Genomic DNA, 16740 nt, shown 5'->3' with positions numbered 1-16740 from the left:
CTTTGCTCTTCCCAGCAGCGCTCGGGGGTCCTCCCACCTGCCGAGAGAGGAAATCGCAGCGTTGACTGACCAAGCGACTCCGAGGTGAACTTTGTTGCGTTTTAGTGGAGCGTTTTCTCCATGCTCGGCTCTACTTCCTTCCTGCTTCCTGTTCTTATCACTCCAGAAAACACGAGACACAATCCTCACTCACCCTTCCAATTCCCCCGCCAGGAGCAAGCTGGATGAGGGGCCATCACAAACCGCGGCCCACCTGGACGCCATCGCTGAATGAATTGTAAACAATATGGCGGCCGCAGAAGAACAATAAATCATGGCTGTTTTTTGTCTTGTGTGGCAGGAAGCCGTGGGCAGCTTGGGATATTATCAACGTCTCCTGCCTTCTCCAAAGGGGCTTTCCTCTCAGAGGAGGAAATGGTCTGCTTGGATTTGCTTGGTGCCCGCTTGCGCCAGAGGTCAGGGGATCGCATCGCCGTGGTCCTCGGTGCATCAGACACCCCGGTGGCGGGTTAGCACTAGCATTTTCTCACACGTGTTTTAATCATATTGGGTTGGTTTTGGTGTGATGAATAATCATAATCATTTCATTTGCCGAATATGAAAATGGTGAATAAAGCAAAGGCTGATTTTTCATCCAAAATAACTCTTGACCAGCGTCTCGTCTGGGCCGGCCTCTGGGGGTCTCTATTGTTTGGAGACGGCAAAGTGGCAGCTTTTGTGTGCCTGCCACTTGGAATGATATCACAGTGGGGGACTTTCCCCGAGTTTCCTGATGGGAGCGTTTTCCCATGTTGTCATGGGGGAGCAATAAGAATCATTGCTGAGGTTGCCAGGTTGCCTCGTTGATCCCACCTTGGCAGCATGCACGTGTGGAATGACGCCATTTGCTGTATTGTAATACCGTCTGGCTTATTATTGTAATTAGTCCATAAGACTTGGAAATGATGTTTGATCCTACTGTGTACGATAATACAGTTAAGTATACTGTATTTATATATCTATAATTAAACCACACCAGTGGAAACTTCACTGGTATTATATATCATGCAAGGAAAATTATTAAAAATGAATGAATAATATAATAAATAAGTAATTATATTTACAATGTACTAATAATAAATGCAATATAATATCCAATATCCAACTATTACACTATTTTGTGTGTCTGTGATTGTATTGTGTAATTATTATTATTGTTTAATTATTATCATTGAATTTTTTTTTTTGAAATTTTTATTATATTTTTAATTTTTCATTATTATGATTGTTATGTCAGAAATAAATACAGTCCAGGTTCTAAAAAAATAACAAAATGAGACTTTAAAACACCAACCTAGCATCAATAAATCTGCTATGCTGGCCAGAGTTTGACCTTGGAACAGATTATTTCTATTTGCGTTATTTCCTATGTTGTCGAAAATCCTGACAGTTTTGGGCTCCTTTTACACAAGAGCGCTCTCAAACCTGCGTTATCTGCAGTGTTTGCCAGACCTTTGGAGGAGGCGGCCACGTATTGACGCTGGCCCTGACCATTGTGTGTAAATGAAGCCATCGGGTCAACTCAGAGGTCAAACGCAGCGACTCCTTCAAGTCCAGGTACGTCATATGTGATGCATACGTACATGATGTATATATACATGATGCAGATATACATGATGCATACGTACATGATGCATACTTACATACTAGCCTCAAAGTGGGGTGAAAGGTGGAAAGCAAAGCGATCACACCTCAGATTTCATCTCATCCTCCATCTGCTTGGTGACTTGATGAGTTCACCTTTAATGACGGCTGCCTGAGCCAGAAAAACAAGGAGGCAGAAAATACGAATGAATTCCTCTCGGCGAGTAAAGGGAACAACACAAGGGAGGAAGCGTGTACACACACACACACACACACACACAGTGAGTGCATTTCCTCCATAAAACCACAGCTGATGTGTGAAAAAGCAACAGCAGGCTGCATTCTTTCTCATCTTTCAACGCGGTGAAGAAGCTTTCAAACAAAGCTGAAGGTCGGCCTCGTCGTGGACGGCGACAAGCCGTGTGGTTAAAGCAGAAGTAGGCGCGTCCATGAGGAAGTATTTGTTCTGTAAATCTGAAGAAATGACGCGTACAACGCTGCACGGCTTTGAGGACATCTTTTATGCCGCCGGTTTACCGCTCACCAAAAGATAACACATCATCAAAAGGCGGGACAGATGCAACAGGTGCCTCCAAAAAGTCTAAAACGGATCAAATGAATTGATTATTGATGTATTATTAGATAATACGCCAACTAACTGCATGAGCGTTAGCATGTGACCGAATGCCAAACTCCATAGAGAAAATGCCAGTTTTTAGGAATATGTGGCCTGCGAGCCCTTTAGCGGCCTCTCCTCCTATCATCTATCGACCCAGATTCTTGCTGATCACATAGACTATTGATTGATTGATCACGCTATCTTACGTGACACCTTAGCGCCCGCAGAAGCCAAAGGTGGCACATGAAAGGAGGATGCGTGTTTGAGCGGCGCGGGAATCAATGCGGCACACAAAGACGGCGCTGTCTCTGCTCAGCTGATTATTAATTAACTGCTCACTAATTGATTCGATATCGGAGTCAAAGTCAAGGTGGGCTTTTGGACTTCCTTCTGGTTTGCGGCTGCACAAAGTGAAAGTGCGTGGTGGATTTAGGTGGGGGTGGGGGGGTCAGATGGAGGTCAAGCAATAATTTGCTTTCCTTCAACTTCTGGCAGCACAAAGCTGAATTGTGTGTGGGGGGGAAAAATGAGCTTTTTGTTCGCGGGTGCGAGCTTTGATGCGGCAAAAGGTGATTTATTTGTCTTATTTCACTCACTCCGATGAGCGTTTACTTCAACTTGTAAAGATATTTTGGGCTCAAAGTGTCAAGGCTAGATTGCTTAAAAAAAAAAAAACTAAAGCAGGAGAGAGAGAGAGAGAGTGAGCGAGAGAGAGAGAGAGAGTCCTAAAATAGACAAGTCTTATCAGTTTGGGAGCGCGGTGAAAACAATGCCGAGGCTGGATGGGAGTCGGGGGCCGACCCTAATAATGCCAGCGGCCTGTCAAGGAACCTGCAGAACAGGAAGTCCACACAAGCTCTGTCTTTATGGATAAAGTCATAAAAATGATAAACACGGGGCTCAATTAGCCCCCAGCAGGACAATGAGCTGCGGGGGGGGGGCCTCAGTTGGGTGGGGTGTTGCGCTGAAGGATTCAGGTCAGGCCCTCCAAGATGAAAGCGCCTCGGGAGCGCTAGCAGCACTTTACCGCCAATTCAAACGTGCTGAAGCGTTTTCTTCCTCCACGACAAAGTGCTTGTTTTTGTGCACAATTAGCACGACGCCACGTGTCGTCACACTCCATTGCAGCTGTTAGCTTGCTAACCATCCCATGCCGAGCCAACGGGAGAGGGGGGGGGGGGGGGTGCTACAAAGCGGAAAAGTCGGTGGGTTCGGCGATGTCTTTGCTAATTGTCGGGAACTGCTAAACGATTTGGCGCCAGAGCGGCATCGTTTCCCAACAAGCTGCGGGAATCGAACGTGATGCTTGTTTGGGGACAGATGAGCTATTTTGACTGAATGTGATATATAAAAGGACCCAATGGGGGGGGGGGGGGCTGGGGGAACGTTGGGTGACCTATGAACACGCACACGACATGGCGACGCATCCGACGTCCCCCTGATGACAAGAGGCGTGCGTTGATAAGGACGATCAATATATCAATACATCTTTTTTTCGGGTGGGGGGGCGTGAGTGAGTAAAAAGGGTAGGGGGGTCAGGATGGTGCCAAATGTCCAAAACGTCCCCGTGGCTCGGCTGGCTCCACGTGGAAACCAGTAAACAAAGGGGGGGGGGGGGGGGGGGGGGGGCAGATTCCCCACCTGATTCCTGGGCAGATTCCTGACAGATTAACGCCTCTCAAACAATGAGGGGGGCGGGGGGGTCACTGGTGTGTGTGTGTGTGTCCTCACTACACAATGTTCCCACCCATAAGGCATTATAAAGATCTGCAAGATTTCGGACAGTCGGCAAGTAAGTCGGCCATGTTGGGTAGAAAGACTTTTCCTTTTTGTTTGTTGTTGTTTTATGTCAGAGGGAAAAAACAAGCATGGTTGGGTTTGGTGCAAATTTCTTACCGTTTTTCACTGTGAGGTCCAAAAAATGTCCAACCTCCACTTTTCCATGGTACAAAACTTGCGGTTTTACACAAAAGTTTACATTTTCGCTGTTTTTCCACTGCCAGGGGTCCTGAAAAATCAATAAAATGGAGGCATTTTTAAATAGACTTCTGTCATAATAGTACAGTTGGTACAGTGTCATTAATGGTTAACATTTACACTACAATTTTGCATGCATTCAATATGGTAAGACGCCCTTTTAGCAGCCTATCATCTTTACGAACATGTGGAAACAGGAAGTCAGTTCAGTCGCTCGTCTATGATGTCATCAGCAGTTGACTCTCAAAAGCTTGAAATATCCCAGCAGGCATATAAAGGAGGGATGAATGTGATGGATGAACATGACTTTTACCTTCAGCCAAGATGGAAGTGTTCTCCGAGATCGCAAGATCGACCACCGCCTTCTTCCTGTCAAGAATCACATCTTCAGTCAGGGTAAAAGTGAATGATCAGGATTTATTGATCAGAACCATTTCGTAAAGTGCCTTGATGCTACGCTGCCTCTGACTAGCTTGCGACGTGATTGGCAGCTGACACAAAGAGAGAAAGTTCATTTCCTGAGTGAGTTTATTAGCGTTCCAGCTGTGTAGAAAAGGTGTGAATTCTATTCAGAGAGATGACATCTCTCTCCTCTTTTTCATCAACATGTGCGTGCATGTGTTGCCTCCTCTCGTGCCCCCCCCCCCCCTCTTTCCCGTCCACAGCACCTAGAACACCTCCACCCCCCCACCCCCCCATAAGGACCAGGTGTTGTCTCATCAGACAATGGCAACACTTCCTATCTTAAGACTGATAATGACACATGTCTGTGCACCGCAAACATGACGAGCACGGACCTCCACCAAGGCCAAGGGGCGTCTTCATGCACCATAATAAGAAGTACAGCATATATGTATATTAAGGCGCTACATGCTTCATATTACAGTAGCATGTTGTGATAATCACCCTGTAATTGTCAATTATAATTATTTCATGAGTGATTCTTGGATAATTTGTTGTTTTAGTGTCGCTAATTATCAACTAGAAAGTCCAACAGAACTCAGGAAGTGGCATCAATATTCTGTAAGGTGACAAATATTCATATACAGACAAAATATGTGTGTGGAAGCAACCCACAGGGACCCGCAGGAACCCACAGGGACCGCCACAATGTGTGTGTGTGTAGGTTGTAGCCTGTATCATATATAATACAGAGGACTGTATATATTGTATTATACTATATATATGTATATAGTATATATGTATATATAGTATAATACAGAGGACTGTGTATATACGCATAGTACAGAGTAAAGGTTTGAGCAGCGATTGACCGAAGTGTCAGCTAGCGAGAATAGAAAGGAGCATTAAGTGCTCATTAGCCGCATTGTTTGGCCATTTGAGGCCCCGGGGACCAGGCCGGCGTGCTAACATATATACGCCTTCCGCCCCCGCGCTGTAAGCTAACACAGCGTTTGCAGCACAAAGGAGCCACGCTACACATTGTGCAATTCCCCAGAAAGCCACCCACGGACATTGGCACAGCGAGAGAGGCGACCGGCGTCCCGCCCGGCGTTGCAGAGGCTCACTCGCAAGGCGGACAGTTTGTGCTGCACGGCCAAGGACAGGAAGTGCTCGCAGAGGGACAGGAAGTGCTCACCGCCGCAGTAGCCGAGGCTGGAACTGAGATAATGCCATTGTGTAAGCAAGCCCGGTGACCTCTCCCCGAGCGCTCGCTCCACGGGCTGGCGTCGAGAGCCCTGGCCCCCACCCAGCCTAGACTCCCCAGGCACGGGGCGGAGGAGGGGGGAGATGCGAGGCGTGTCACCTCCCTTCATCCCTCCGCGCTGACTCCGAGCTTCACCTTATGGAGGAAATGTGGCGAGGACGCCAGACTTTATGACTTCTCCCATCAAACGGCCCACGCTCGCGCCCACGCCCAACGTTCCCAGAGACGCGCACGCCTCCCTCAGGGTGGCGGAGGGAAAGCGCTATCAGGTCATCGGTGCTAAAATGGATGATGACAGCATTACGGTCCATGTGGGGCCCGCATCAGCCCTGGAGCCTCGGCCGATGTCTGCACATGCCAGGCCACCGGGAGGTCGCCTAAGCATCTCTCGTATTTCTGTCAGCCCCTTTTCAGGTTGCGGAGGAACGGCGTTGACCACCGCGAGACGAGTGGAGGTCTGCCGGCTCCGATAAGAACCTCCGCAGCATGTTTGCATTTGTGACCACAAACGGGTCGCGGCCCGGGCTTGTGGCGGGCCGCACTTGAGAGAATGGCCGTGTAGGTGGGACACGTTGCTTTAACCTTTCACCCCTCGCCAAAACAGAAGGCTGTAATGGTCGAGTGCATCAAGATACACGGGAACTTCCTAATACGAACAAACGCATTGTACAGATAAAGCAACACGACGTCCAAAAATGACACTTATGACAAATTTATGACTTTTTGGAAGCGGTTGACCACAAGCTATCCAGAGATTAGGCAATTAAAATCTAGAAGATTCATGGCGGGATACATTGTGGTGGTCTACAACCTTTATAACATTATTTATTAGTAGTATAGGTTTTTTTAAATATATTTTCAGCTTCCCTGATAATGTTTCGGCGGTCTTTGAACACACCACGTCCTCAGATGCTGCCACAACTTCCTGTTGCTTAAAGATAGTAAACATTCATAGGTGTCACAATGACCGATTCATACCTGATCCTCAAACGCAACCACCACAGAAAGCGGGGATGGATGCTGTATTTGATTGGCTTGTTCAGTCACATGGGGGAGGGACTAAATATTAGGAACACCTCACGAGTATAATTTTTTTTTTGTACAAAAATGACGAACAATCAGCTTTAAAAAGATATTTCCTATGAAAGTGAAGATTGTGAATTTAACATTGTACTCTATTGAATGAGAATGTGTCCACAAACTTTTGACTGGCACTGTTGGTGTTTGTTATGGCCATGATGCTTGCCTTTCATCTCATTGTTCTGGTAACATCTCCTGCAGAGCCGTCTCCATGGTTACGCTCCGGCTGTGTAACTTTTAGGATTGTTTATTAATGAGTTTCCATTAGCGCCTTTACAAGCAGACGATTAGTGTTAGGATGATGCGAAATAGCTGCTAACTACCCAATACACACACACACACACACACACGCCGGTATCGAGTTGGGGGGGGGGGGGGTAAATTAGGCTGCTTTGATTTCAGTGTGAATATATTCCATAAATATAAACTACATTTTCTAATTCTTTTTGACTTCTCAATGATTTTTCGTCGAGGTTCCAAATCAGGCAAAAAGGGCGGGGCGTGTGCAACTTTAAGACACCTTGCGAAGTTGAGACCACGCCCCCAGTGTTCTGATTGGCTGCCCGTGCGCTTATAGAGCCCCAAAGTGCGAGTGGTCCGAACCTTTCGACCTGTCTTCTCCCCGGAGGTGACCCAAATGGACAGGAATAATCTTTTTCAACTTCTTAGAGACTTGCAGCCGCTTTGACGAGTGATTTAGTTGTTAAAAAAAGAAGAAGAAGAAGAAGAAAAGAATCCTACCGTAAGCCTCCGAACCTCCTCGCCGCACAGAGATGAGCAGTCCCGATGCGGGCTACGCCAGCGACGATCAGAACCAGGCAAGGTGCGCGATGTCAGTCATGATGCCTGGAATGGGACACTGCCAGTGGGCCGACCCCCTCAGCCCCCTCGGGGAGCCCAAGGTCAAGAGCGAGCCCTGCGTCTCCTCCTCCGCCACCTCCGGGGGTGCGGCAGCCGGCGGGGGGAACCAGAGTCGCGGCAAGAGCGAGCCGAGGATCCGCCGGCCCATGAACGCCTTCATGGTCTGGGCCAAGGATGAGCGAAAGAGACTGGCCCAGCAGAACCCGGACCTGCACAACGCCGAACTGAGCAAAATGCTGGGTAAGTCATTTCACATCAATCATCGATCAATAAATACATTTTTTTTAACTTTATTAACTTTGAGTTGTTATTTGGTTGGATGTCTTTAATGCTCATGTAGAGTAGAAATACGTCATTTAGATGCCAAAAATGACTGGGGGGTCATATAAAATTGTATTGTATGCTATTTCCTCATGCTACGTCTTATTGTGTCTCATATAAGGGCGTTATCTTTTAAAATATATCAATATTTTATTCATCTGTAAGATGTTGCAAGTTAAAAAAATTTTTACACAAGCAGGGTGCTCTTATGAAATGTTATATTTAATAAAAGTTATTTCACTCTCACAACCAGAGGGGTCTGAGTGATGCATTTGTTTCATGTGAGTGCTAATAAATGTGATATTAATCATATTTCCACCATGGGGTCAAACAGGCGATGTTAGTGTGATTTAACGTGACTGTAAATAAAAAACAAAGAGTTCCTACCCCCCCGCCCCCCAAATGGCATCAAGCTATGTTTATCCGCGTGTATCATCTGACGCTCACCGACATGACGCTCTCTTTGGACCCGCAGGCAAGTCGTGGAAGGCCCTCCCCGTCGGCGACAAGCAGCCCTTCGTGGAGGAGGCCGAGCGCCTGCGCGTGCAGCACATGCAGGACCACCCCAACTACAAGTACCGGCCCCGCAGGCGCAAGCAGGTGAAGAGAATTAAGCGGCTCGACTCCGGCTTCCTGCTCCACGGGGGGTCCGAGCACCAGGCCCCTTCGGTGCCCGGGGACGCCCTGCACGGGCTGGGCTACCACGAGCACGGCTTCCAGCTCCCTCAGCAGCCCCTCGGCCACTACCACCGCCCGGACGCCCAGGCACTCGGGGGCTACGAGAGCTACAGCCTCCCCACGCCCGACACCTCGCCCCTGGACGCCGTGGAGTCCGACTCCATGTTCTTCCCCACTCAGGAGGACTGCCACATGATGTACGCCGCCTACCACCCTCAAGGGGCCGAGTACCAGCACCAGGAGCCGCTTGCCACCCACCACGCCAGCACCCTCCTCCAACGACACCCCGCTTCAGCGCCAGAGCAGCCCCCGTCTTACATGGGATGCCCCAACCCCCTGCAGGCCATGTACTACAACCAGGCCAAGCGCCACCCCGGGGCGGGGCAGCTCTCCCCGCCACCTGACTGCCACCCTCACGACAACGTGGAGCACATGCACCACTCGGAGCTGCTAGCCGAGGTGGACCGCAGCGAGTTCGAGCAGTATTTAAGCTCCGCCTCTTCCTCCGGGCGGGTTGACTTGGCGGCTTTGGCGTACGGGCCCCACGAGGGTGGCGGGCAGGGGCCCGAGAGCCTGACATCGTCTATGTTGTCGGACGCCAGCACCACCATCTACTACTGCAGCTACAACAACTCCTGAAGCAGAAGATGCTGTTTTCCATCTGGTTCCTCCTCCTAAGCAGAAGATGATCTTTTCCATCTGGTTCCTCCTCCTAAGCAGAAGATGGTGTTTTCCATCTGGTTCCTCCTACTGAAGCAGAAGATGGTGTTTTCCATCTGGTTCCTCCTCCTGAAGCAGAAGATGGTCCAACTACTGAAGTCTATGTTTTTTTTAAAGGAACACTGCTGTTATTTTTTACTGTCTTGCAGGGATATGAAGTCATTTATATAATGAGAATAAATATTGTACAGTCACTATTTTAAAGTCTTTGTATATACCAAGGTGTTTTTTTTATACTTTTGCACTTTTGACAAATAAATTTTGCAAACAAATCAACAAAACGTCTCTTCTGTTTGCGCCATTTAACGCAGGACTACATTAAAAAAAAAACGATTTTCTATGAAGCCGTTTGCCCTAAACATCAAATGATGGCAAACTAAGGGATGCTGCTTCCACTTCTCACTGTTACAGTCCACTTGCATCAGGGCCGAGAGGAGCAGTGACACACCAGAGGAGAATCTGGCCTTGGTGGAGGTCCGCACGGGTACCATGAAGCTGTCGCCATGGCGTTTTACATAAACACTTCCTGGCACGGACTTTTGGGATGTTATTCCACATGGTTTGTTTTTCCCTGCTGAACGGCCGCCCAGCCTCTCACCTGGAGGCCCGCTGAATCGGGTCTTCCCACAGTCCAGGGGGCCGGGGGTGTCGTGACACGGCTTCCTGGCCCGGATGGTTCTAGAGGTAATCTGTGTGTGTGAGTTACACACGGGCGCCTTGTTTTCTCAGTACGAGAGGGCCGTTTACGCGGCGGACATCCTGTCTGTACATGAGGTAGAGCCTGTTCTGATCTGATTCATCGGGGAGGCCATTAACGTCCAGGCTGGGGGGGGGGGGGGGGGGGGGGGGGGGTTTAACAATGGAGATGCTTTAGCTTGTGTGTTTTCAATTGCTACAGAAGGAAGAGTTAATATTTTGGTGGAAATAATCTATACAAGAGATGCATTCAAAAATCCCAAATTAAGCATTCGAGTTTAGGATTGCTATGATATGCTGTGATATATTAAATAAAATTAAAAAACTCACTTCATTGCTTTGTTCGGCATTACAGTTTTGTTTTTTTCTCCACTAACCACAAAAATAAAAACACCGTTACCGAACAGCGTCAATGAAAACTGGGCATTATTATCTTAAAAAGGCTGAATTTGTAATGGAACTCTTGTATTGGATTTCATAAGCTCACGATAAACCTGAGAGATAATTTGATGTATTTATAGCGGGCAGAGTCCCATTTTATAAATAGATATTTCTCCTCGTTTGAAAGGAAGAGGGTCTTCTCCGAGGGGTCAATCAGCCCGACCCGGTGGTCCCTTTTTAGCTCTTCAGAGGAAACATGTAGCAGAGGTGCTCCCATGTGATACATCCTCTCACGCCGGACCTCAGGGTGGATAACCACGCGGTCTCATCACTACAGCCAAAACAAGACCTGCGTAAGGAGCTTTTTAAAACGCCCCTTACTTCCTCTCCCCCCCCCAACCTAAAAAAATGAGCCTGCCTGAGGCCGTGCAGGAGAATCCCATCTAATTGGTGTGAATGAGCTTCAATTCAGTCTGCGGCTTTAACCCGCCTGTTGCTGCGGCTAACGGCTGCATAACAAGAGGCTCAGCTTTGGAGCCCCCCACCCCTGACCCCCCAGGCTACAGCTGCATGGGGACCATCACCAATAATGATATGATCTCAGCTCCAATTGATCAGGGCTAATTGCTTTGCAGTAGTGAAGGAAAAGTACTGACGTGCATTGGGAATAATATTCATCATACTAAATAGAAAGTCAAATGTGTTTTTTTTTTAAAGCAAAAAAAATGCTAATTTATCCCAAATTATTCAGATTTTTACAACATTTTTTTTACATTTTTTAAAATTAAATTAGAGTAAAATGTATGATGTATATTCATTGTACAAACATTGGCACAATACAGTCATTCAGAACAGAAAGACTGTGGCACAAAGGACTTTTTTTTTTTTTTTTACAGTGTGTGTGTGTGTGTGTGTGTGTGTATAAAGAGATTACAGCCAACTACATTAGCAGCAGCAGCTCTTAATGATGCCGCTGCCCTAATCTCATCCCAGGTAGCTGCCTTTCGCAAACAAACCGCTGCGGCGTGTTTTGTCTCCAAGAGAAATGCCGGATCAGCTTTTTATTTCTATCTTTTGCAGCCGGACAAGTCATCTGTCATAAAAAAAAGTAGCATCCCGGTATGTTGCACCACCGCAAAAACTCATTTTACACATTTCAAGGCAGGATTCCAAGGCTGGGTCATACTGTGCTATGGGACAAAAGTATTGGGACAGCTGGAGGAAGTGAAAAGTGAATAAAACATGTGAGATCATCATCTGAGATGATGGCCTGGATGAAGACAGGAGACAAAGGTCACCGCTATGGCTGGGGGCACTCGTGCGCGTGTCGTGATGTGATTAAGTCATTGATAGTAGATTGCGGAAGCCGCATGCGGGAGGGACAGCTGCAGGAGAGGGTGTGGCGCTGCCTGGTAATCCCGTGCATATGCCGCCAGCGCTCGGGTCCGCATGATCGCTTTTATGGTCTCTGACGGTCGCACCAACGTCCAGTTGTGACCCCCCCAACATGATGCTAAATTTAGCCATCGGTTGACCTTTCTGCTCTGACTCAATAGTTTATTTTTCTCCTGATTCCATCACACGCCGGGTTAAAAATAGCGCGTGGCGGTAAATCAAACAGGTAGAGCCAACCACTTATTGAACACAGAAATATTTGACATCATATTGGGGGCATATTTACACGGGGCCTGGGGATTGCTATGATATGTCGTCATATGTAGATGTAGCTAATGTTTGGCAGTAGTAAAGCTGGAGGTTGATATTTAAATAAAGCGTAAAAATGCAGCTTTTCATAATTAGCATGACATTCTGCAATGTAGTGGACTTTAAAAGTAGTTTTTTTTATTTTACTTTTTTTGTTTTTTTTTGCAGAGCATGCAGTGTTTGAACGTGAGAGGCCATAGAACAATTTTTCATCTTTTTTTTTTTTGCAGGCCTCTGGTGATCCTTTTTGTTTGAATCCCCCGGTGGCTTTGGCAACCATTTTTAGCGCTGGCCGCCGTAAGATGACTACATCAGCAGTCAGTTTCCTCTGCAGCCTGTTTGTCTTTGGGTTGGAAGGCCACGCCGGGACGCGGCGGAGCGGCTCTCTCTTCCCGAAGGCCCGTAAGGAAAATGAGGCACGGCGTTGAGAAGCTAAGGACACTGTGACTAAACAATCAGCGTGACTCCAAGTCACGTCTGAGGCGGAAAAAGGAAAGCAATTTGTCAGGAGTGAATCAGGAGTCAAGGACGCCAACGTGAGCCGGTGTGGGGATTATTACTCTTTTCTTTTTGGTTTTTTTGGGAGCTTATGACTCCACTGGAGGACACTTGCAGCAGGGCAAAAGTTCACCGCTGAAAGCACTAAAGCAGACACGGGGACGGCTTACAATGACGTCCAGGTATCCAGGCAGCTCATCTTCAAAAAATAGCAAATATCCTGGAATTATTTTGCTTAACTGTCTGGCCTAACTGTTTCTGACTCTACTAGACATCCGACAGAAGGTAATAGGGAGTAAACTAGCTTCAACAGGTGAAAGTAATACACAATACTTCATATAAAAATGCTTTTTTTTGTTCACTTAAAGCTAAAACCACGTAGAGCGTTTGTACATTAAATAAGTTATAGAAGTAGTAGAAGTAATAGTATTTGATAGATAACTGATATTGTAAGTGACTTGTTTGTTTGCAAGACGTGTGTATCTGACTGTATAATAGGTACAGTACATTATATTATATTCAAGTCCCCACACAACAGTAAATAAATAATAAAGGTTAATGAGGTAAAACAAGTCTAAATAATCCAGTAATTGTTGTACAACTGTGATTTTTCTGTTTGTTTACTGTTAAAATCATATAAAAATGCTGTCATTGACCGTATAATAAATAGGTAGATTAAACCCCATGCAGAACAGGAAATAAAAGTTAATGAGGAAAAACATGTCGTGTAAATAGTACAGTATTTGTGCTAAATATTTTCAGTTTAAGATAAGATGTATTATTCAGTATTAAGATGTATTAAGAAGTGTTATTTAGACAAAACTGTGTGTTAGCTTTGTGTTTAGCTAATAAAGCATATTATTATTATTATTATTACCGCCCATTGTTAGACCTTTTGCTGTTTTTTTTTTTAATTTCTAGAATAAAAAACACAAATAAACAAATGGCCCCCAGACCCCGTGGTCTGGACACCACTGGTATATGATCTACAACTGAAAGTGATTTGTTTGTTTGTGGCAAAATTATGTATACTTGCATATCATTGCATATGGAATAAACGTGGAATAAACGTGGAATAAAGGGTCAAAGTATGAAGAGAATGAAGCCGAGCTAGCCGTGTGGCGTCAGCCTGATAAATGTGACAATATTTGGGAATGTGTTTTTTTTTTCAAGCACCTGCCTCCACTTCCTGTGCTCCCGTTTGCCGCATCCATCAAACATTGGCAGTTGGAACATCCTCTGTCCTGACAGGAAGTGCTGTTCAAATTCACACCGCAGCTTCTCACCGTTCCTAAAAAAAACAACAACAATATAAAAATATGGTTTAAATAAAGTGGCGACCCGAGTCTAGCAGCTTGTTGTTTGCTAACACGGCTAATATGGCTAACACGTGCTTGTTTACTTTTGCCAAATCAGTACTTGTATAGAATATTTGTAAAATATACAAAGTATCACATTGTTTAATGAATATGTTATAATTTGTAGTTACTATATTATTGAAATGAGAAGTGAAGAAATTAGTAGCGTGTTTTGCTAAGAAATGAATCCGTGTTGCGTTTGAGTAAGAATAATACTTGTTCAAAGAAAGCCCATACAAGCGGAGGAAACTGCAGGCAAACATAGTCTAGACTGTTCTATCTTCTTTAATCAATAACACAATCAGTCTGAGAGGCGGCCCTGACACAGGAAGTGTGTTTGTGCTCATGGATTATTATGGAAAATACAAATAAAAAAATATCAAAGACTGAAATAGCAAACAGTTGACTTCCGCCGTCAAAAAAGCAGCGGAGGGATTTGGGTCTGGTCCCAGCACAACATCACTCCCTGCCTTGCAGGAGGTCGTCAATACACAACATGAACGCAGTGCATGTTGGAGTCAGGAGCAGTACCGGTTATCGCCACTAGAGTCCGCTGTGCACAGGTCACAGAAAGATGCCTGATGCTGTACTGTCTACTGTACATTATGTATAGTACTACACTACGTTAGTTGTTCCTCATATTTGGACCCAATATTTGGCTAGTTTTTGTACAAAAAGAGCTATAGATGATGTATAATAAAAGCGGAATTATTGAAATAATGAAGTCTTCTGTCAGGGAATGAGGTCTTTAAATCGACATCATTCTATTGTCGATGTTGTAAATAATAACTTTTTACTCTACAGACTTGTATTGTTTTACATGTCATGGAATATCACTGAAATGTATTAATACAAATGTAAATATATAATAAAAATATATAATTTTAAACATGTTAATATACTGTAATATGTGTAGTTACTTCAGGTAGTTTAATTAAACAAAAAAAAACTAATGAAATGTACAAAAAATATGATGAATAAACAAAAACACACAATCAAAACAATTGAAAGTTTATGAAAAAAATATATGAAGTGGGACCTCCTGTTTGTTTTTCTACTAGCATTAGTAAGAAAGATCCAGTAAGACCATATGGATCCAGGTGAGGACACCTGCAGGATCCACTAATCCCGTTGTGGTCACGCACACCCTTGCTCCTTTAAGACCCGGACTACACACGACTACACACCAAGTGTTCCGATACATTGTTGTCTATTCAGCATGACGACTCTCTCACGTTCATGTTTGACATCATCGCTAACCTTTTGTTCGTATGCGATGAAACGCACGCAGGTCCCGACCCTCCCCGACGGATGGACACTCACTGGCCACTTCATTAGGTACACCTAGCAAAAAAAGAGGGAGAGTGGTGCTTGAGCAGGATGATGCAATAAAGGTTTCCTGTGACACTTAATGCAGGGGGGGCTCATTACATGTTGTGGGATTAGTCCCACGATGTCGGAGGTGTGTTCGTGGACCGGGGGGGGGGCCTTGAAGGAGGTCTCTGGAAGCCCTGATGGATGAGGCTGACAAAGGGAAGGCAGTCCTGCTCTGTAAAGTGAAAAGTCACAGATTGGTCACATCCTTTTGTTGTGGGGTGGATGAGAATGTCAAGGCCGGCCCAATAAGTCAGAAGTGCATGTCAGATTCCTCGCCACACGACCCTGGCGTGTATTGTGTTACATTGTGTGTGTGTGTGTGTGTGTGTAAAGTCCATGTGGGATGCCAGCGTCTCCCACGCGGAGGACGCCTGTCTCGGCGCGCTGACCCTTATAATCAGAGGATGCCAGTCACAGACGGATAAATCACTCCTCGCCCGGGGCTGCTATCTGCCTCCCTGGCAGTCGGCTCGTCCCGTCAGGAGGTGGACTGGCCCCGCGCCCGGCTCGGGCCTCGCAAAGCTAGCATGTCATGTGGCGCGAGGAGGCTGCCGCATTCTGGGCATATCTTGACTTTCATTTCGCCGCCAGGGGCCTGCTTGATGATGTCGCTTAAAGCGCCGCGCACTCCGGCGGCCATCTTATGTTATTTTTAACAGACGCCATGTTTGCAGGTAGTCCATGCACAAACATGCAAACAAATGGAGACTGACAGCTTGAAACGCTACAAAATGCTGAGGTCATATTTGACATCAATTATTAGTCTTACATTGAATTTGATTTGAAGTTTCAGTAAGCTAGGTATTAGCTTACCAATTAGCTAGGTAGCTATCGCTCGTGCAAATGATGCAACAGAAAAAACGCTGCTTTGTGGGAAGGAAGGCCCCCCCAATTGAATAACGATGCTCGTGCTGAACGAGTGGGAGTGTGTGGAGTGATTTACCGCGCTGTGGAGCGTTCTTATCTCTCGCTCGGTCCCCTGCAGGAAACACTGGGAAGTCACCGGGCAGATTAAACGCTTGGCATCACTCATGGCGACCCCTCAAAGTGGACCCGGTGGGGCGGTGGCGTGACCCCGCGGCAGGAATTCACGGAAGCGAAGAATTTTGCAGCATCAGCGCATTTTCCCCTTGCACTTGACCACTCCTGAGTGAGAAGTGGAATTCAGGAATGAAAGA

General features: G+C 46.2%; 1 long non-coding RNA gene across 1 annotated transcript; it reads right to left on the bottom strand.

The window, feature by feature from the left end:
- Positions 1–7606: 7606 nt before the first annotated feature.
- LOC131108527 (uncharacterized) lies at positions 7607–16701 on the bottom strand. The gene is made up of 6 exons (XR_009120471.1): positions 16506–16701; positions 15617–15734; positions 15446–15529; positions 14004–14118; positions 8598–9617; positions 7607–8053 (listed from the first exon to the last, which is right to left on the bottom strand). It is a non-coding gene; the product is annotated as an uncharacterized LOC131108527 (long non-coding RNA).
- Between the last annotated feature and the right edge of the window lie 39 nt (positions 16702–16740).

The sequence above is a fragment of the Doryrhamphus excisus genome, chromosome 21, assembly GCF_030265055.1.
Source record: "Doryrhamphus excisus isolate RoL2022-K1 chromosome 21, RoL_Dexc_1.0, whole genome shotgun sequence".
Lineage (NCBI taxonomy): Eukaryota > Metazoa > Chordata > Actinopteri > Syngnathiformes > Syngnathidae > Doryrhamphus > Doryrhamphus excisus.
Note: the sequence above shows the minus strand (reverse complement) of the source record. Positions and strands in the feature narration are given on the sequence as shown.